General features: G+C 36.5%; 2 long non-coding RNA genes across 2 annotated transcripts; both read left to right on the top strand.

The window, feature by feature from the left end:
• Positions 1 to 8,194: 8,194 nt before the first annotated feature.
• On the top strand, positions 8,195 to 8,700 carry LOC149231196 (uncharacterized). The gene is made up of 3 exons (XR_016247429.1): positions 8,195 to 8,362; positions 8,510 to 8,548; positions 8,667 to 8,700. It is a non-coding gene; the product is annotated as an uncharacterized LOC149231196 (long non-coding RNA).
• A 242-nt stretch (positions 8,701 to 8,942) lies between these two features.
• LOC149231195 (uncharacterized) lies at positions 8,943 to 9,770 on the top strand. Its single transcript, XR_016247428.1, has 3 exons — positions 8,943 to 9,086; positions 9,183 to 9,541; positions 9,704 to 9,770. It is a non-coding gene; the product is annotated as an uncharacterized LOC149231195 (long non-coding RNA).
• The last annotated feature ends 13,344 nt before the right edge of the window (positions 9,771 to 23,114 follow it).

Raw genomic sequence — 23,114 nt, 5'->3', positions numbered from 1 at the left:
CTGAACATAAGGGAGGCTCTTGTCCCATGTGAGTGGATGCTTTGAGTTGTACATGCGCAAAATGTGTACGATCATCCTGTTGACAACCTCTGTCTAGCCATTAGTTTGAGGATGGAAGGCTATGGACTTAGTGAGTTTGGTGTCTAGCATCGACTAGAGACTAGACCAAAATGTACTGAGGAACATACTGTCCCGATCTGAGATGATAGACTATGAGATCTGAAAGTGTACCCACACTTGTTCAAAGAAGAGTTTAGCAGTGGCTTCTGCTGTGATATTCTTCTTGCAGGCCGCCATGATGGCCATCTTTGATAACTTGTTAACGACCACAAAAACACGGTCATTTCCATGCTTAGTGGAAGGAAGGTCTGACACATAATCCATGGAGATGGATTCACAAGGTCGATTGGGTGTAGGCAGTGGCGTATAGAGGCCCTGCTTCTTGATGGTCGGTTTGGAAATGGTGTAGGCAATGCATGATCTGATGTACTTTTCGACATCTTGTCGAAGATTCACCTAACAGAAATACTTCTGTAGTACTACCACCATTTTCTCGACCCCAAAATTCCCAGCAGCCTGACTGTAGTGTGCTTCCCAAATCATCTTGGCATGCTCACCTGAAGGAACACAAAGGTGACCCAGGGCATCCATGACATGAAAATCTGGAACATGCTGACCCTCCAAGAGTGTCTAGTATGTGTGGTTGATTTCTGGGTCACTTTTGTAGAGAAGTGGCCAATCAAAAGTCTCATGCTGACAAGAGTTGAGCATGGTGGTTAACACCATTATCAGTGTTCGACTGAGGCAATTTGAAAAATTATTGGTGTTTCCCTTCTTATACTTGATATTCAAATGGAACTGTTGCAGGTATGTGGACCACTTTTGATGGCGATCATTTCGAAATTTCCCTTGGATCTATATGAATTGTAGCGGTTGGTGGTCTGTGTGGATGACTATTTCCTTCCCCAAAATGTAATGCTTCCATTGTCGGTAGGCCTGCACAATGAAATACATCTCTTTGTCATAACTAGGATACTTCTGGACTGTGTCTGAAAGTGTGTCACTGTGATATGCCACTAGATGCCCGTGTTGAGTAAGGACTACCCCGATAGCATAGTGAGAGGCATCTATGTTGACCTCAAATGGTTGTTTCAAGTCTGGTAATGCAAGCATTGGTGTCGAGCAGAGGAAATCTTTCAAATCTGTGAGTGCCTTCTATTGAGATTCAGACCAAAATAATTTTTCTTTTGCTCCTTCCTTCGTGGCTTGACTCAAGGGCCAAGTGATATGAGAAAATCCCAACACAAACCTACAGTAGAAGTTGGCAAGACCTAGAAAGCTACAGAGCTTTGTCAGAGTGGTTGGAGATGGCCAATCCTGAATGACTTGGATCTTGGCTGGATCCACATGCACCCTCTGTTCATCAATAATTTATCCCAAATACTGAACCTGGGTCATGCCAAAAGTGCATTTCTCCAAATTGGCACATAACTTGTGTTGCCGCAGTATTTTTTGAACCTATCAGATGTGGTGGAGGTGCTCTTCCCAACTCTGGCTGAAGATTAGGATGTCATCCAAGTATACCACTAGACATGAGTTGGTGAATGGCCATAACATGTCATCCATTAGCCTCATGAAGGTTGTAGGAGCATTCATCAATCCGAAAGGCATAACCAACCATTCGAAAACTCCCTCCTTGGCTTTCAAGGAAGTCTTCAACACATCGGAGGGTTTGATTGGTACCACGTGATATCCTGACTTCAAATCGATCTTACTGAAATATTTTTCCCCCTTCAGCTGGTCCAAGAGGTCATCAATCTGTGGGATCGGGTACATATTACAGACAATGATCTTGTTCAGTGCCTAATAGTCAATATAGAGTCTCCAAGTCCCATCCTTCTTTTGTACCAACACAATCGGGCTCCCACAAGGCGATGAACTCAGATGGATGTAACCTTTCTATAGTAGCTCCTAAATCTGCCTCTTGATTTCATTGTTCTCCAGAACGGAGCATCGATAGATTGGTCCATTGGGCAGTGGCACACCTAGGGTAAGATGGATGGAGTGCTTGACCTGATAGTGCAAAGGAACCCCTGCGGGGGAAGTGAAGATGTCCTCGTACTCCATGACCTTGTCCATTCGTAGTTGTCATGTGGAGGGTCCTTGTCTAGAGGTCATGGCCACCATCTTCTTCTTTCCTTGAGGGCGTATCATTAGGAAAACAAATTTTCTAGTTTTGGAAATGAGCTTACTGCATTGTTTTGTAGTAACCAAGGAGATTGCAGTAGGCAGTGCTACCTCCAGTATCATGTACAACTTATTTCCCAAAGTAACAATAACAACACGGGGCCTTGATTCATACACAGCATGTCACTTCCTAATACAAAGTATGGTTGTCCTAATAATAGATCACAAACTTCAAGGCGAGCAATGCCACATAATACCTCATCCGTGAAGGGTTTGATGTTGTATGGAAGGCAACATTGCTGGCTCACGCAAAGATTGTGTCTTTGGTGAAGCCACCCGATGGTGTAAGGTTATGGATGTGTTGTGGTTGGTAAGCCCAGCCGCTTCACGACCTCTGCCGAAATGAGGTTCTTTTGGGTCCCACTGTCGACAATGGACTATAGCCGGGGGGTCCTTTACCCACATCTGGGAGTGGAAGAGATGCTCCTCCTCCTCTAGATCTTCGGGTTCCTCCTTCTAGATCTTCGTGGTGGCAACTATGACATTGGGCTCCCCATCGATAATCTGCTTCCCTTTGTCATTCCCCTTGTCGGGTTCTGACTCAGAGTTAGAACATGGATCTGATTCTGAAAGCTTTAGCTCGGCCACTAGTGACTGCTTGGCCTGACACTCACTTGTGTTGTGAATAGAGCTACCACTTTTCCGTGTCCTTTTTCGGCTTCACGGAACTGCTATTTGATTGTAGCTTTGGCAGGTTGTCTTGGGCCTCCCTACCTTGGCTTTGTCCTTTGTTCTACAGTTTGGGGGCACCTTTCCCTTACTTCATATTCACAGATCCAAAGTCTGTTTAAACTTTTGCTTGATCTTCACAGAATATCGGTATGTCGTGCCGAATGAGGATATGTTCAGGAATTCTATTTCTTCCTGGATGTACTTGTGCAAGCAGCTATGGTATTTGAGTACCAAATGCTGCTCTGAATCCTTGATACTCAACTTTGTGCAAAGGGTATGGAAAATATTGGCAAACTCTGGCACGTCTTGGTCCCTTCCCTGGCACAGCGTGGTCCACTTTATGTATTGATCCTCATAGCTTTCGACAGGGTAGTACTGCTCCTTGATGGCATCCTGAAATGAATTCCAAGTTGGTGCAGTCGAAAATAGTGAGCCTGTACTTTCGTCCTTCTACTTGCATAAGGTTTCCCACCAGTCCTTGATGTGGGCAGATGCTTTGAGAAAAGTGAAAATAATCTTTTCCCAACTGGAAAAATCATGAATAGAAAAATAACCCTCTAGCAAATTTAACCATTTATCGACGACATCTGCATCTATCTGACCCTCACATATGGGGATTTCAAAATTAACTTGTACCTTAAATGGTGTGGCATTTCCAGAGTAGTTGTTGGAAGCTGATGCGTCGCCCCTGGGTAGCCGCTAAAGGATCTAGGAAAAGCTATCCATCATTGCGCTCCTTTGTCGCTCGAGGGATTCTTGAAGCAAAATTTTCATTGAATCTCCTGCCCCCTTGTCTTTCTTTTCATTCTCCATGGGAGGCCGTCGGGATTTTCGAGGCTGGTCTTGAAAAGGTTCGAAGTTCAATCCCTAACTCCTTATATCCTGACCTCGTTGGGGACATGCAAAGAAAAACAGAAAAAAAGCAGACTGCTTTGATACCACTGATCCGGATTTAAACAGAAACACAACAAATTACAGAGATAACTATAAACACAGAGATGCAGTGGAAATATTACTTCATTTCATTAATGTAAAACACTGAAATATGCTTACAAACAAAAATGGAAATAGACTAGCTAGGGCGATGGTATCTTATCTCTGAGAAGATATGTAGCAGCTACATGCCTCTGCACTGTGTTACAATGAGGCTCGAAGGCCTATTTATTGTTGAGAAACAATGGAAAACCCTAAACATCCAAAAATCTAACACTAAAAGATGAAATGCCAAACTGTGGGCCTCGTTTGGGTAAATTGGGACATCAACTTCCTGGGGTCGTAACTTTGGCATATGATCTCCATTTGACGTGCACAATATCTTGTTAGAAAGATCTATCCGAGAACCTACAACTTTAGGAAGGGCAACATCGGTCCATGGACTCAAGAGCAACATCGGTCCATGGACCCATGTTGCTCCCATTTTTTCCAAAAAACATCGTTTAGGGCCTCAAAACGGCTCCAGAAGTTTAGGACCCGAAAAATTGTTAAAAATAATAAACTGTGCTACAATTAAGGAAACTGAAAAGTTGAAAGAAACAATGGTGGGGTCCAAGTGGACTTGGCGGGTGGCCACCAATATCCACCTATATCACCGGGTTACTTTGGTATGTGCTACCGTCGTATCCAGTGCATTGAGTAGATTTAGTACATGACTTTTTCTTTGATAGGGGCCAATTTATACATCATCGAGTTTCTTTTGAGCCATATCTTATGATTTAGCTGTCTCTCTTTTGACAGTATAGCTAACGTGCAAGGTGAGAAAGACACACTAAGTGAGGATAGACATATATTGACGTTTAAAATGGAAACATTAGTAGCTGCTACAAATAATTTTCATGATGATAACAATCTGGGAGAAGGCGGATTTGTCCCTCTATACAAGGTAACATAGGCTAATAAAGCCTCTACTAGATTTTCATAATTGTAATTATAGTAATAGGGGTGCTCCTCCCTCGGGTGCACTTGAACGCTGGATGGAAATTATTAGCTGAAACGTCAAAATATAGTAGAAAGGAAATTAATCTTATATACTTCTCAAAATCTTGGAATGGATCTTTTGCCTATTTTATCCGAGAACCACTCATGATGCAGTTGTGATTATACAAGAATGGAGATCATACGAATAAGGAAACAATGTTGAGATTATGGATCCAATAGCAATAATTAATAGTTACGATGAGGAGCAAGCACTGAGATGCATACATATTGGTCTCTGGTGTACACATGCAGACCCGTCAGTTCATTCGTCAATGTCTACACTAAGTTGGATGCTTTCATCTTAGTCTGTGACATTCTCGGACCTCACGAAGCTTGTTTTTGCTAATTCTGTTCCACGATTTAACAGGTGGAACAACAGTTCAAGCTATATGTGGTTATCACATCATGCCTCTACAACCACATCATCCACATTATTAGTCCCTGCCATCTGGCATCCGACAGGGACTATAGTAATCGTTCCGGACGGAGATAGCATTAGTTCAATGTGTTATTCGGTTGTTATCCTAAAGTTTGGAAATACTCTGTGCGGGGATATGCCTAAGTTTCATTCGCACCTTAGCTTGGCCATCTTATTTGGCCTCTTCCCGAGGCGGAAGAGGCTCGACCATAGCTTAAAAGCTATAAGCGCGGTGCATTTTCGCTAACCGTCACGGGTGTCTGGTTTTAATGTTAGCATTACTTCCGCCCAGGTATGCGAAGGTTTAATAAAGCTCCGTGTTCCCTGTTACAATGTTCTGCATTGGCAGCTGGTGCATGCCATGATGCACCATGGTTCAACAGCTATCACATGAAATCTGCATGAACTATATTGAACTTTTCCGTGATCATATCGTCATTGTCGTCCGGATCTGCGATGTAGGAGAGAATAAGCTTGATGCCTTTGGCGACCTGTTTAGCAGTCGGGCACGCGCAGCGAAGGGGCGCAACGAGTTTAATTCCAGGCGTTAAATCGTTAATGCCGTACCTTGGATTCTGCTCTCGCATGGCCTGGCAGGTCGTGAGGCCCTCAAATGTTTGGTTCATGATATTGATCTACAGATCGTTGTGCTGAACAGGGTATGTGAGGTTAGCCTGCGAGAAATTGCCGGTTAAGGCGGTGGAACTGCTCGATCTCAATATGATGCTAGTAGAGCTCGATATGATGCTGGTAGCTCTGAACCTGGTCCTGTCGCTGCGGTGGAGATTGAATGAAAACCAATGCTCTCTTTGCTATCACCTCGCCCAGAGACGGATCCTTTAGTTCGAAAGCCTATTGATTCGGAATCAGTTGTATTTGAACTAGTGGTTGGGCTAGCTCTGGTAGTAGCTTTCTGTCTAGCTCATGAGATTTGCTTTCAGGTATGGCGGCCTCTATGAACTACCCCTTTACTTTAGTTACTTTTTCACCTCCTAGAAGAACTAGATCTGGTAGCGGAGCCCTGTATCTTCACCTTCTTTCAGACAGGATTTCATATTAGTGGAGCTGCTTGCTGCTTTTGAAATAGATCTTGCTAGGAATAAAGGGCATATGAAAAACTTACCTAGAAGGCTTGATGACGACACTGATATCATGGAGGATTGTTAGGATTGCAAGATCTTCATGTAGTTAAGAAATCCCTTCTCTTTGACGGCAAGATCTTCATGTAGTTAAGAAATCCCTGGGCCATGCCATATCACTGGCGTCGCTTGCACAGTCACAGATTGTTGGCCGAGATCAGGTTGGGTTCGAACCTGCGACGACGAATCTAAGAACTCCTCCCCGGAGGCTGGGATGTCCCATGAACGAGACTCTGTAAGAGGCTGGGATGTGATGAAAGCCGCCACCATTCCATGTGCTCTCCATAGCCGGGCTATTACTTCCTTTCATTTCAGTGTTTTGAATATATTGGTGGGATTTATCAGCCCCACACAGAGCCCTGTTGAACAAAGATTTCCAGGTACTCTAGTTAGTCAGAGACGAAAATTTCTGTAAATGAATTAAAACCTGGTCATTTTCTTCAAATTGAAGCCATTGTTGTCCCTAGGGCTTAAAATTGACTGTTGACAATGTTATAATATAGTCTAAATTTTTTGAGATTCCGCAATAGATTTTGGTGGATCTAATTACCATATCTTGTTTTTGGAAATAAAATAGAACACGATGAGAAATGTTCTCTGGAAACTAACTAGGTTCCCCAACCCATGCTACAGAGTTCTGGAGCACCGATAAATATCACCTGTTGAGCAACCCAATTGCCAAACCTCTGCAAGTCGTCTTCGTCCACCAAGGTAACTGCAATTGCCGGAGCTGAAGAGATCATCGAAGCAGCAATGGGTTTGGTATCAGAATGAGCCAAAAAAACGACTCAGCCACTGCTAAACACTGCATGCAATTCACAGATTATTCCATCTTTCTGAAGGCATGGAATTTGTTGTCTAACAGCGCAAAGAAAGCAAGCCGTTCACAACATCACCTACCTACTCCCAAGTCATTAACTGCACGCAGCCATTCAAATAAGCCATTAACTCAAGTGGTTCACCCACTTCACACAGAAAGTGGTTCACCCGCTGCGCACAGAAGCCATTCATTCACTGCATGAATTGTGCCATTGGGATTTTCCGTCGGGACTTGGATGAACCCAGAACAGGAAGAAGAGGAAGATATGGGGGAATTGGTTGAGTCACCACAGATTGATATGTCTCTGGCTTTTCTGTACCGTCAGGATCAACACACAGGCTGAAACATCCCAGGTATTCCTATACGGCATATACTGGATGGTTCTTTGATTTCTTATCTTTACTTACAACGTATTCCAGCTTCGTCGCTCGATCATGGCGATCTTAGGGTGCAGGTAACGCGACACTTGGTATCCATGTGGTAGCATGAAGTCCAGCGGTCCAGCTGTGGCGACTTTTATATATTTATATATTCTAATTGTCATATTATTTTATTTAATAATTTTTTATATAACTTTTAATTATTCGTTTTTTCTTTTTATTACTAGCATGTTTATTACCACGTCCGTATTTGCCCAGTCTTGATCCGACCATCTCTCATTAGACTCTCGGTTTCTTGCCATGGGTGTGTAAAACACACCCTCATTGATTCTTTTGAGCAGATCTGTTGAATCCATCTCGGCAGGTTGATTGCCATGGGCTGAGTTGTAAGCATACATTGAGTTGTTGCTGAAACAGTAAAGATTGCGTGTTTGTATCCTTACGTTTAAGTTGGAACTATGTTATTGGTATTACGGAATCTCGAGTGCGGTGCTTAATGCTGCAGTGGGTTCTGAAGATCCAGTGATAGTTTTATGGTGTTAAATTTGCTCTTTAATGTTAAGACTGGCATCTTCACCTTAAAGGGAGCAATATTCTCACAACGCTTTACGGGTAGGTAATGTGTTTTCGTGTTCTCTTAACAGATGTCAGAGTGCTAGGACTTTGCAGCCAGTTAGAGCTACTGCAACAGAGGCCCCTCCTAGAGTTCAAAGTAAGTACTAGCAAGCCCATTCTCTGTGTTGTCTTCTTTAGAACTAGAACAGGAAATAAATCAGATTGACAGATTTTGTCGTGGGCAATGTCTTGCATTTGGATTCAGTAATTACTAAAAAAATTTAATCATTCATTATTTTTGCAGGATCCTCGGGAAAGGAGAGGACCAAGATAGGAATAAATGGTGAGTACCTTTACTTATTGTTTCCTATGTATAAATATTCTAATCAGATTGTGATATGTAACCCACACTGAGAATATTCACGATCAAACAAGTAAGATCAAAACTGTTCTGTGTACAGGATTTGGTCGTATTGGGAGGCTGCTTTTGCATGACGATGTTTTTGTTTAAGTGACTTTATTTCTCTGGATTCTAAGGTGTGCTTGACTCTAGCAATTTGTTACTTAGCATGCAAGCAATTGCTGTAGGATAATTTCTCTACGTTGAGCAAGTTCCTTGGGTTAATTTCAGTGCATACTTTGAACTTTAACTTGATGGAATTTGTTCTTGTGCCTTATACCGTTCTGAATTTTTTTTTACAGCATTACTGTAGCATTCCTATTGACCGAAATTTGACTAAACTTCTGTTTTGCGGTTGTGGCTGGCAGGCTTACATGTTTAAGTATGATTCAACTCATGGGGTATACAAAGGGAGCTTGAATATTGTTGATGATACGACTCTTGAAATTGATGGTCACAGTATTACTGTCAATTCTAAAAGGTATGCCCCTTAACATTAACCAATGTGTAAATAAACACTGATAATTATGATTTAGAGAATAATGATGCTATGATCTCTTGGAAACCACTGCTACAGGGATCCTTCAGAGATTCCCTGGGGTAACTATGGAGCTGAGTATGTTGTAGAATCATCTGGAGCTTTTACAACAACCGAGAAGGCTTCTGCACATCTTAAGGTATATTTTTTGTGGTAATTTTTGTATTTTTTCTGTTTGCATCTATAGTTTTCCATCGACAAATGTACTTAAGATTGTTGCATCTATATTTTTCCATCGACAAATGTACTTCCTGCAAACATTGTCATTGAGTCATAACTATGTGTCAAAATTAGCTCACCGTAAAAACTGAAACGAATACTCATGGACTGGCTACAGGTGGTGAATGAAGAATTTGGTATTGCTGAGGCCCTCATGACCACTGTTCATGCAACAACAGGTAGGCATGGGCCTCTTTGTTTTAAGTCCTGAATTTAAAATGATAATAAAGTTGTTATGAATTTCTTATGTTATTATCTGATGTGTATTCAGTTCTTGTACCTATAATTTGTTTTTTGTTAAATGTATATATCTGACAAAGAAATGAAATTTCTATAAATAGCTACACAGAAGACAGTAGATGGTCCATCTATGAAGGATTGGCGTGGAGGTCGTGGTGCTGGACAAAATATCATTCCAAGCTCAACTGGTGCTGCAAAGGTATGCATATTTGACTGAAAGGGCCTCTATATATAGATTGATGGAAAATTTCATGGATATGTTTCAAGTTGCCTGAGTATTTCCTTATTGTAACGTTGATATGCTTTTGTGTAAAGTTACACATTTCATCCCCTTTTTCATAATTGCAGTTGTTATAATTGATCTTTTCTAATACATTCTACTTTTTTCATAATTGCAGTTGTTATACTTGATCTTTTCTAACACATTCTGCCAACAGAATGGTTCATACTGCAAAACAGGACAAATATTCTCTTTCGGACATTTGGGCAAATAATCCCTATGTCAGAAAAGCAATTCATGCGCAATCGGTATCCACTTTAACCTTGTCCTAGCTAGTTAATTTTCTTCTCGTCTTTTTATCATGGCCAATTCAAATCATTAGTAAAAGAGTTTCAGACTTAAGCTTAGAAGGTCATAACACTGTCCAGGGTTAGATAAACGGCTGAATTTTCAAGTTTTCCTTTACAGGTCGAGTATCTTTGATGCTAAGGCTGGTATAGCCTTGAGTTCTACATTTGCGAAACACGTGTAATCTGTTAGTAGATGCCAAGGCATTTGGCATTTTCAGTGTGAGATTTGTTTTGTTAATGATATGGACTAATAAGCTTGACATTGCTTCTGCAGCAACCGAATTGTCGTTTCGAATGATTTTGTAGGCGATGCAAGGTAAGAACTTGCATGAAATAGCTTAGTGGAATTTTGGTTTTGTATTTTAGATAAACGGCTGAATTTTCAAGTTTTCCTTTACACGTCGAGCATCTTTGATGCTAAGGCTGGTATAGCCTTGAGTTCTACATTTGTGAAACACGTGTAATCTGTTAGTAGATGCCAAGGCATTTGGCATTTTCAGTGTGAGATTTGTTTTGTTAATGATATGGACTAATAAGCTTGACATTGCTTCTGCAGCAACCGAGTGGTGGACTTGATCTCACACATGGCTTTAGTTTGCCTACTTGGGTTCTGGCTGACATTCTGTCTAGCCTCATTTGGTCGATGTGTGTTATGTTATAATCTGTTCGTTTTGATTCCTGTGGCTGAAACCATAAGGCATATGTAAACAAACCATTTGCTTGAATGACTTAGTAGTTGAACCAACATTACCTTTTCGAAAGTGTTTTGAACTCTTAACAAGTTGTTTTTGCTGCTGCTGTTTGGCTTTCTATTTCTTAGGATAGCATGTGCTAACTCATCTTCACAAACTCATGTGCCCGAGAGTCAGTAGACCTTAAATAACTTGATGCAGGGACTCGCTGCCTCGCAGCTGTTCTGGTTTGATCTAGTTCCTGCTTCTTCATCGAAGGCCATTGTTTTTAGTATTGAATTGGTACCTAGGCAACATTGATACAATAGATTTCATGGTGCATTGTAGTCTCTTTCATGTTCGTACGGTTCCTTATCCGTTAGTGTTGCCTAGCTAGCTAGCGATACAGATACATATTCGAACAAAGAAATGTAGGGTATACTCACTTCGATAAAGTGGTGAAATCGAATAATTTCTTTCCAAAAACACATAAAATATGATATTTAGTATCGTATAAATGATTTAATCTTTAATATTTTTAATTAATAGAATATTTGTCTTCATTCATATATAGTTGGTAAATTACATAATACATCTTGGTTTTGTTTTCTAAATTAAGAGATGATTCAATGTTAAATTAGAGTACCCTCGAGTAAATTTCACTTTATATTTAAGTAAAGTGACTCTATACCTAAATAGATATAAAGTAAAACTTATTTTTAATATGTGATGAGCTGCATATGCAATTCAATTTTCAACTATATACTAATGAAAAAGGTTTTAGCTCCCATTTAGTTAAGTTGCAATGCATATTTTATTTTAATACATATTATAAGATAAAATTAAAATAGTAGATTAAAAATTTAGATAAAATTAATAATAAAATTTAATGTAAAATTATTTTATCAAAATTGTAATATAATTTAATATTAATATTATTAATAAGCTGATTTTTTAAAAAACCATTATAATTTGAGTTTACTAAAGCTGGAAAAAATTAAATAATAATAAACATTGACTATGAATAAATGAAATGACCCACCCACCTTTCCTTGAAGCGGAGCTTGAACAAATGAAAGGAAAAATAGCCATAGAATTTCAATGACCATTATTTCGTTAACGAAATAAAGGGTTAGTTAAGTTAAGCAAAGCAGGCAGTCTAAAGCTTGATACGACAAACTCAAGCGTGTTTTGTTTAGCGAATGCCAATTTATATCTCGGCGTTGATATTTTTTATATTTAAAATTACAATGCATCATAACATTTATTATAGATTGCGAAATATTTTATATGATCTAGATTTTAATATTTAGATTAATTCAATTTAGGGGATGGTTGGAGTGTATTTAGAATATTGTTTCATTTTAGCAATGGTTTAATTTTGATTTGAAGAAGTAATAGATATATTTTTTAATTTTTTTTTAGGGTTTTAGTATTAATTTTTTTGGATTTATAATTATTTCTTGCCTTTACTATATAATAATATATTAATATCTTTTTAATGTATTATTAATATATTAATATTTAGTATTAGGATTTATAATATAGGTTTTATAATATTGGATTTGATATGGTTTATAATATTAAATTTAAAATATAGTATACATTAAATTGACACCTACTGCTTATATTAATTACATTTATGAATGTGGTTGTGCTAGTTACAAGCAAAGTAAAATAAATAACTTGTATGAAAAATGATTAATGTAGAAATAAAATAATAAATAAATAAGTGACAAGATTAAAATACAAATTAAATTAATAAAATATAAATTAAGAGTGGAAAGCAAAACAATAAATTGAAGATGATTTAACAAAAGAATGATAAGATGGGTTATAATTTGTCTTAACTATAGATTTGGAAAACGCAATTTCTTTTCACTCTAATAAAAAAAAGTAAGTTCGTACCTCAACAGATTTGATGTCTCTCAGCTCTTGGTAGATCAAGAATTAACATGAATCTAAATTGGTTATCTGTATATCTATATATATATACACAATATCAACAGTAAAATCACGGGTTGTCAAAACGCTAAGCCTAAATATTGTTTTACTTAAAATATTTTTATTTATATTTTTATGTGATTTAATTCAGTAAAAGTGTTTACCTAAGAGGACAAGGCATTACAACAATTCTTCCACACTTTGTTGGAGAGCACTTTTATATGTAATAAGTATAAAAATAATAAAGTATTTTTATTTACGGGATCAATGATAATGGTTTGGGTTTTTAAAAGTTAGTTATTCTCAATTGAAATTAAGATTTTCAATTTAACATAGAGGAATTGGCAATCAGGTTAGTAGTCCACTTTCACAACTATCATTATAACCTCTAATTTGAAGTCTAACACATTAAACATTTATTATAGATTGCGAGATATTTTATATGATCTAGATTTTAATATTTAGATTAAGTCAATTTAGGGGATGGTTGGAGTGTATTTAGAATATTGTTTCATTTTAGCAATGGTTTAATTTTGATTTGAAGAAGTAATAGATATTTTTTTTTTTTTAAATTTGGGTTTTAGTATTATTTTTTTTGGATTTATAATTATTTCTTGACTTTCCTATATAATAATATATTAATATCTTTTTAATGTATTATTAATATATTAATATTTAGTATTAGGATTTAGAATACAAGTTTTATAATATTGGATTTGATATGGTTTATAATATTAAATTTAAAATATAGTATACATTAAATTGACACCCACGGCTTATATTAATCACATTTATGAATGTGGTTGTGCTAGTTATAAGCAAAGTAAAATAAATAACTTGTATGAAAAATGATGAATGTAGAAATAAAATAATAAATAAATAAGTGACAAAATTAAAATACAAATTAAATTAATAAAATATAAATTAAGAGTGGAAAGCAAAACAATAAATTGAAGATGATTTAACAAAAGAATGATAAAATGGGTTATAATTCGTCTTAACTATAGATTTGGAAAACGCGATTTCTTTTCACTCTAATAAAAATAAGTAAGTTCGTACCTCAAGAGATTTGATGTCTCTCAGCTCTTGGTAGATCAAGAATTAACATGGGTCTAAATTGGTTATATATATATATATATATATATATATATATATATATATATATATATACAATATCAATAGTAAAATCACGGGTTGTCAAAACCCTAAGCCTAAATATTGTTTTACTTAAAATATTGTTATTTATATTTTTACGTGATTTAATTTAGTCAAAGTGTTTACCTAAGAGAACAAGGCATTACAACAATTCTTCCACACTTTGTTGGAGAGCACTTTTATATGTCATAAGTATAAAAATAATAAAGTATTTTTATTTACGGGATCAATGATAATGGTTTGGGTTTTTAAAAGTTAGTTATTGTCAATTGAAATTAAGATTTTCAATTTAACATAGAGGGATTGGCAATCAGGTTAGTAGTCCACTTTCACAACTATCACTATAACCTCTAATTTGAAGTCTAACACATCAAATATTGCAGGTATTTTGGACTTGTAACCATTAGGCCAAGAGTGCCTTAAGAGTGCATGATTCACCAATTATTTTAAAAGGCCATGTACTTCGTTAAATTTTGTATGGTATTTTGGACTTGTAACCATTAGGCCAAGAGTGCCTTAAGAGTGCAACGATTCAGTAATTATTTTAAAGGTTGTGTACTTCATTAAGTTTTATATTATTTAAAATGAAATGGTATAGTTTTTGTATATTTTTTTTAAAATAATGTAATATAATGTGAATAATAACCATTTCTCCTTTTGATTGAGTCGCAAGGCTAATTTTACAATCTAGTATGAGGGCGATGTGTAAGTATTCCTATCCTCAACATGGAGTTGACATCTATTCCTTTTAGAATGAAAATAAAATAAATAGAAAATAAATGTCCACTATAATTAAAAAAAAAAAAAACAAAAATGAATATGTTATGCATGTTTAGTTAGTTTTCCATATGATGTAATATAATTTCATGTAAACTAATTAAAAGTAAAAAAAATGTTAAAATAAAATATTTTAATGTTGCATATAATATAAATATTCAATGTGGGTGACCAATAAAATATATATGAATTCATATCTGTGTATACTTAAATATTCATAAGAAAAAACATATAAATTCTAAATGGAGAGTTTATGTGATCCAGGAGGATTCGTTGATTCAATTGCACAAGTGTTTAGTGTTGTCATCAACATGCAATTCATGGGTGTCATTCAATTTCGACAGTGTTGGTTACAATCCGATTGGTTAGGTAATATGTTTTCATGGCATTCAGCAGAGATGGTTTAGCACCTGGTTGTCGACTTGTGTTCATCGACAATTTCGCCAAGATTGGTCGATGACATGTGTTTTGTCGTTCGTCTTTGTAGGATTGGTGTCGACATGGTTGTGTCATCCATCGCAAAGGTTCGATATGTCATCAGGGTTTTCATCGTGGCAAAACACCAATATTGTCGTTTGTCGACGATAGGCATATGGTTTTATGTCACGTTGTGATAGATGATTGTAAAAAGGGTTTTCATTAAATCCTAATGACCAAAACCTAACCTAAAGATATAAAACCCTAATCTATGTACTAAACCCAAAGTCTAAACCATACATCCATGTATTAATCCTATGCTAAAACACTAACCTAAAGTCCTAGAACCTATGCATCAAAAGCCATGTATTTCAAAATACATTACAACATTCAAAACTACTCTATAAACACCCTTAGACCTCTGCAAACAATGTAAAAAAATACAAATAACATATAAAACAATATAACATTGCCTAACGACTGTCTTGACAGTGCGGGAACCGTGAGGAGTAAGCAGGGCCATGTGAACAACATCACCGCACAGTCAGGATTGGCCTCCGCAGTTTGGATGACAGTTACAGATAGGACATAACTGTCTCATGTGAGCTGGTCGGGTTATTCACCAACGGTTAACCATTTCGGCCAACACGCAGCAGAACCACCGCCATTCAAACCACGGGTTATTGCAAGCGCTCACATGAGCTGTCACCTTTCCTCTGCATGGTTAGCTACCAGCTAGTGGTTTCGGGGTTAACCAAAGTAATTTTTGGGTTTTATATTGTTAGCTTGTTTTCAACTAATTCGAGGACCATGGCCTAAGGAACCAAGGTGTCATTTCATGATAAGAACAAGGGCATATGAACCCTAAAGTCATCAAATTCATCCCTAATTCAGTTAGAGGAGGTTCCAATGCATTTGCAAGCCTATAAAAGGCAATTTTTCTCATTGAAGAATAGAATGGTCGTTTTGGGTTTTTATATGTAGATTCTGGAGGTTAGAGGCTGTTTTGTTTTCAGTGTTTCGGGAGCATCGGGAATCGGAATTGGAAACCGAAAGTGGAGTTAGAAAGCTGGTTCATAGGGCTATCTGATGACAGTTATTAGAATTGCCTGTGTGCATATTCAGTTTGGTCTTTTCTCTGTGTAATCAACACCTTCTTCTCATTCCTACTAAAACGGTCGCCCATCTTGAAAATGGAACCAAAGACATAGCCCATCAGGGACAAACTCCGTAATAAATCTCGTTGTTTGGTATCGTTGTGTGTTTACTGTTTGCAGTTATGTTATGCATCGATTTTATGTTTAATTAGTTGTCGTAAAGTGTTTTTTTCAAGCAGTTTACCTCGATTTCTATGCTTTCAGTTAACATTCAATTCTTAGATGGCTAATTACTTTTACATTAGTATTTAGTTTATGGTTATTTTAGATCCTATAATTTGGTATCAGAGGAGGTTGCGTTTGTAGAATGCGTCATTGAATGTTAACCAGGTCAAAGTTACAACGACGAGAAGGAATCCTTGAGTAGATCGATCAAGAGATTGGAAAGCGATGAGTCATTCAAAAATCGACCATGTCAGTACCTGATGTAGGTGAAAACACTGAAACTAAGATGAGTGAGGAATAGTTCAGCTGGCATTCTTAACTATGCAACAGATGTTGGGAGAATTGTATGAAGACAAGAAGGCAAGAGATGCTTCTTCTTCAAAGCCATCAAAGAAGGACAAAGGTAAAGGCAAGGCTGATAAAAATCCTTCACCTCCATCACCTCCATCATCCTCTTCTTCTTCTTCTTCTTCTTCCAATGTAGAATCTAAAACAGAAAATAAACCTAAGAAAACATCTCTTTTGAAACTTGACGTTAAATTTGAGTTACCTATTTATGATGGCGAAATGAATCCTGAAAAGCTAGATAATTGGATAAAGCAATTAGAATTGTATTGTCACATTCAAAACATTTCTAGAGATAAAACTAAAATTTAGTTAGCTACACTTAGAATGGGGGGGAAAAATTTAATTTGGTGGGAACGTGAAACTCATCTAGATGTAAAGGGTAAAGGTAAAGACATCTCTTCATGGCCTAATTTTTTAAAAGCTCTTGGGAAACAGTTCTATCCTTTAGGATACATGCAGCAAGTTGTTATTGATTGGCAGCATCTGAGGCAAGGTAAAGGGCAAAGTGTTTAGGAGTTTACTCAGGAGTTCAGAAAGAAAGCATTGGCACTTGGTATTTCATTGGATACATGTGAAACTTTGTTAAAATACATCGGAAGTTTACATTCATATTTGTAGCATACTTTATTGATGTTTAATCCTGATGATTTTGATGAGGTGTGTGTTTAGGCCATACATATTGAATCAGGTGGCAGATCATTCAAGTTTTCATCGCAGTCATCCAGAGAATAGGAAACCAAAGATTCTAGTGACAGTAAGGTGAAGAACATTTTGAAGAGAAAGAAATCAATAATCATTAAGAAGGAAATACCTACTTGTTCTCATTGCTGGAGAATTAGTCATGATGAATCGAAGTGCTGGGGACTTCATCCAGAACTTAAGCCTAAAAAGTTCCTTAAAGCGAAGGATGAAGAGAAGGCCATTGTAGTAGTCCAGCAGGATCTAGGTTTAGATTCAGGTAATGAAAGGAGGATAACTACCATAGTTACAACAGGTAAAAATTTTGATACCGGTTTAAGTTTGAAAACTAATGTATCTTCTTCAAACATAAATCCTTTACATGAGGATAAAAGAGTTGAACTCTTCCACATAAGGATAACTTCTAAGCATACAAAGATTGACACAATGTTTGACAGTGGATCGCAAGAAAATTTAATATCTAAACATATAGTTAATCAATTGGGATTGGAAACATAGAATCATCCAAGACCATACCCATTACGTTGGATTAATAAATCAACTCAGATACATGTCACAAAGAAGTGTCGATTAAAATTTGCAATTACATCTAAGTACATTGATGAAGTGGAGTTAGATGTGGTCCCAATAGACATATATGGAGTTGTCTTAGGAAGTCCATATCTTTATGATAGAGATGCAGTGTTTTACAGAAGAGAACATAAATATCACCTAAAGAAAGAAGGGGTTGAATTTATTGTCAGGGCACACAAAGTCAAATCAAACTTAGATTTAATTGTTACAAATCAAGTTAAGCAGTTAATAAGTTCAACTAAATATGTACTCATATTTATTAAAGAACAGCATATTAAGGATGATTGATCGAGATGCGAGATTCAGTTTATAGATCAATTGGTCAAGGTGGTTAATTCTTTTCCAAGAAATCTTATTCATAAATAAGATAATCAACATGTGATAAATTTAATGTCCTATGAACATCTTCTTAAAAGGAGAATGACTCTCAACTCATTCATTCAACTGAATTCTAGAAACTATCATCATCAGTAGTGTATTATAGAGAATGGTAAATGTGAGTCTAATCACAGACTTGTTTCAGATGGTATGTTTATTTTCAATTTCAGGGGTGCAGGTAAGTATTGGGGAAAATGAGTGTATTTCTTTGGTATTGCATCATCATGTCATGCTTTAAAAAGTAATGAAGCCTCTTTTAAAGTGGAGAGGAAGTCTATAAGTTTTCATGACAAAGCATTTTCGAAAGCAGATCTAAAGTTTCCTTATCATGATTTGAAAACTAATGCACTAAGTGAAAGTGTTAGTCAATGGAGATATTAGTTAATAGACGAATAAATAGTGATTCAAGTAAATCAACAATTACTTAGATAGTTTCAAAGTAAAACTAAGTTCAAACAGTATTTACATCACAGGTGGATGAGTTCTGTGCAACAAGTTCACTTAGTAATCAGTCAACAGGAAAGTAAATCCCCCATACTTAAATTCAAAAAGAGTCAAGGGATCTCTACTTGAATGGTTCATGAGGCACAATACTTGCTAAGGTTTTGCAAATGGGGTAGCAAGCTAAGTGGGCTTGATCGTGGGGAAAACTCCACAGTTAAGCGCGCTTGAGCCAGAGGAGTTCTGGGATGGGTGACCTCCTGGGAAGTCCTGGTTACCGGGTGCAAGCCCCGGAAGTGATGATTGATGCTATGTGATTCGTTCTCCACATTTCACTAGTTTCAATCCCACTTCTTCACCCCTGTGAGCATCACCCGATGCAATGAGTGCTAAGTGAACTATTCAAAAATCATGAGAAATTAGTCAGTTACGACTACCTATCATGGAAATGGTCATACGTTTGAATGACTTACTTAACGCAGTTGAATCCCAAAAATGATATCTAATATAATGCACTGCGTAAATCCCCCATACTTAAAAGTAAATCAGGTCAAGTAATTTTTTATATGAGGTCAAAGTCAAAGGAGTCTTTGAATATTTCAGTTATTTCGGAAAGTAGATTTTTAATACCCATCAGATGCATTGAACAAAGTTCTACAAATATTGTTTTCAAAGATGTTTTCGAATCACTAACTCATGATTCTTCATGGAAATAATTCAATTGCCATGTTGATGACAAGTTGTTTTCCCATCGTCACAAGTTGTTCATACTACGGATGGAAGAAACACGTCACCGAATCGAAAGGTATCATGGTCGGCATCATTAGGGTCATCAATTGGAGGTGATTGATTGAATATATTGGTACATTGTCAGGTCAAGGTGAAAAGAGAGGGAGTTATACCCTCATCGACAATTTGTTTAGTCAAACTTTTGTGGTCCAAAAGCTTTCAGGTGGAGAGGAATGATCCAGGAGGATCCATTGATTCAATTGCACAAGTGTTCATTGTTGTCATCAACATGCAGTTCATGGGTGTCGTTTAGTTTTGACAGTGTTGGTTATGATCAGCTTATTGAGGTAATAGGTTTTCATGGTGTTCAGCAGAGATGGTTTATCGCCTGGTTGTCGACTTGTGTTCATCGACAATTCTGCCAGGATTGGTCGATGACATGTGTTTTATCACTCGTCTTTGCAGGATTGGTGTCGACATGGTTGTGTCATCCATTGCAGAGGTTTGATATGTCATCAGGGTTGTCGTCGTGGCAATAGATCAATATCATCATTTGTCGATGATAGGCATATGGTTTTATGTCACATTGTGATAAATGATTGTAAAAAGGGCTTTTATTAAATCCTAATGACCAAAACCTAACCTAAAGATCTAAAACCCTAATCTATGTACTAAATCCAAAGTCTAAACCATACATCCATGTATTAATCCTATGATAAAACCCTAACCTAAAGTCCTAGACCCTATGCATCAAAAGCCATGTATTAAAAAATACATTACAACATTCAAAACTATTTTATAAACACCGTCGGACCTTTGTAAACAATGTAAAACATTACAAATAACATTTAAACAGTATAACACTGCCTAGCTAGTATCTTGACTGCACGGGAACCATGAGGAGTAAGCAGGGCCATGTGAACAGCATCACCGCGCAGTCAGGATTGGCCTCAACAGTTTGGATGATAGTTACAGATAGGAGATAACTGTGCCATGTGAACTGGCCGGGTTATCTACCAAACGGTTAACTTTTTCGACCAGCACGCAACGAAACCACCGCCATTCAAACCGCAGGTTATTGCAAGTGCTCACATGAGCTGTCACCTTTCCTTCGCGCAGTTAGCTACCAGCTAGTGGTTTCAGGGTTAACCAAAGTCATTTTTGGGTTTTATATTATTAGTTTTTTTTCAACTAATTCGAGGACCATGGCCTAAGGAACCAAGGTGTCATTTCATGACAAGACCGAGGGCATATGAACCCTAAAGTCAGAAAATTCATCCCTAATTCAGTCAGAGGAGGTTCCAATGCATTTGTAAGCCTATAAAAGGCAGTTTTTCTCATTGAAGAATAGATTGGTGGTTTTGGGTTTTTGTATGCAGATTCTGGAGGTTAGAGGCTGTTTGTTTTCAGTGTTTCGGGAGCATCGGGAGTCAGAATTGGAAACCGTAAGTGGCATTGGAAAGCTGGTTCAGAGGGCTATCTAATGACAGTGATCAGAAGTGCATGTGTGCACATTAAGTCTAGTATTTTCTCTATGTAATCAACACCTTCTTCTCATTCCTAATAAAACAATTGCCCTTCTTGAAAGCTGACCCAGAGACATAGTCCATCAGGGATGAACTCCGTAATCAATCTCATTGTCTGGTATCTCTATGCTTTTACTATTTTTACTTATGTTATGCATTGATTTTATGTTTAATCAACTGTCGTAAAGTGTTCTGCTCAAGCAATTTACCTCGATCGCGTGCTTTCAGTTAACAATCAATTCTTAGATGGCTAATCACTTCTACATCAATATTTAGTTTATGGTCATTTCAGATCATTATGTAAAATATTTTATTGTTAAATATGTATATATTATATATTAGTTGAAAAAAAATGTATATATTTTATGAAACTATGGTTAAAAAGTTTGTACTGTGAGTGTTTTATACTTTAGTCTTTTTTTAGGGATCTATTTTTTTCGAAATACAACAAAGATTTTCAAGACTTACAAGTTTAAGTTATGTAGTCTATATAGCATTGAAATGTACAACTTAAAAAATGAAAAATTACACATTGTATTTTGCACTCTCAAAGAAGCTTGCATGTGAAGAAATTTTATCCCTTTTGGCTCATGTTAGATGTGTGCTTAAGATGGATCTATCATAGTATAATTAAAATGAAGTGTGTATTAGACTTTTTGAAACTTGAACTATTTATAATTTATTTAAAATGGAACCAATAACATTTATATTTATAGCTAGAAGTTCAAACTTAAAACTGGCTTATCAATATATGCTCTTTTTTTAATTTTTTTTTTTTTTTTTTTATAATTAATATACCAATATGATGAAGAGATGGAAATGTTTATAGACATAGAAATATATAAATTTTCAGAGCTAGAAGGGGTGTAATTGGCTGCTGGGTTGTGCCAGTTGAGTGGATCACAGTTCAATCTTGTTACCTTTTTAAATAATTCTAATTGAAACATGGGAAGTTGTGAAGTAGCAAGTCCCTACCAATGATGACTATATCTAAATATTCATACATAACATTAAGAAAAATTATATCTCAATATTCATACATATCATTAAGACAAAATCAAAAGAGTTGTATATGCAAAAAAGTGAATAGGAAATCACACATATCGAAGAGCTTGTGAAGATGCAACCATTTAGGTTTGCACTTGTTTATTTTATCCCTGACCATGTAATAGATCCAAAGTTAAAATCAAAATATGCTATTTAGTTATTGTAATCCTATCATATAGTAAGAAATATAATACATCCCAACAACTCTTGTTTTTCATATCATTTTCTTAGCATCACACAATCATTGAAACCAAAATCAAGACAACTATAAAGTTAAGATGAAAATATGTTATTTATTTAATGTAATCTTATCATATAGTAAGAAATATAATACATCCCAACCACTCTTGTTTTTCATATCATTTTCTTAGCATCACACAATCATTGAAACCAAAATCAATACAACTATAAATGTCATAAAGAGGAGACACACATCATTGAAACAAAAATCAAGACAACTGTAAATGTCACAAAGATGACACACACCTAAGAACCTGTTGTTTGTGTTGTTTGCTCAACTCTCCAAGGCAAGAATTTGAAGGTTTAAGTCAAATCATTTCACTACAATATTGTCTTGATGTATCTTTATTGAAGATGATATTGGACCTCAAAATAATCTATATATCCATAGAATACTCTAAATTCCCTCAAAATCTAAATGCGATGGATGTTCATGGTATGGAGGTTATGTTAGTGTTGGAATCTATGTTAGAGCTCAGGTTCAATGCACGTGTAGTTTATATTCATAACTTGTCAAACCTAGAGCATGTCAAATAATTAAGAGTGAAATTTTCTCTTCAAGGTTGGTGGATAAGAAAATAGTGCAATTCCAACTGAAAATATCTAGTTGAGCACTAAGTTGATCTCCCAACATTGTTAACATGTTGGCTATATTTACTGACCTCAATGAAAAAC

The sequence above is a fragment of the Pinus tabuliformis genome, chromosome J (genome assembly GCF_031772625.1).
Source record: "Pinus tabuliformis cultivar Carrire ecotype Pingquan chromosome J, CPIR1, whole genome shotgun sequence".
Classification (NCBI taxonomy): Eukaryota; Viridiplantae; Streptophyta; class Pinopsida; order Pinales; family Pinaceae; genus Pinus; species Pinus tabuliformis.
Note: the sequence above shows the minus strand (reverse complement) of the source record. Positions and strands in the feature narration are given on the sequence as shown.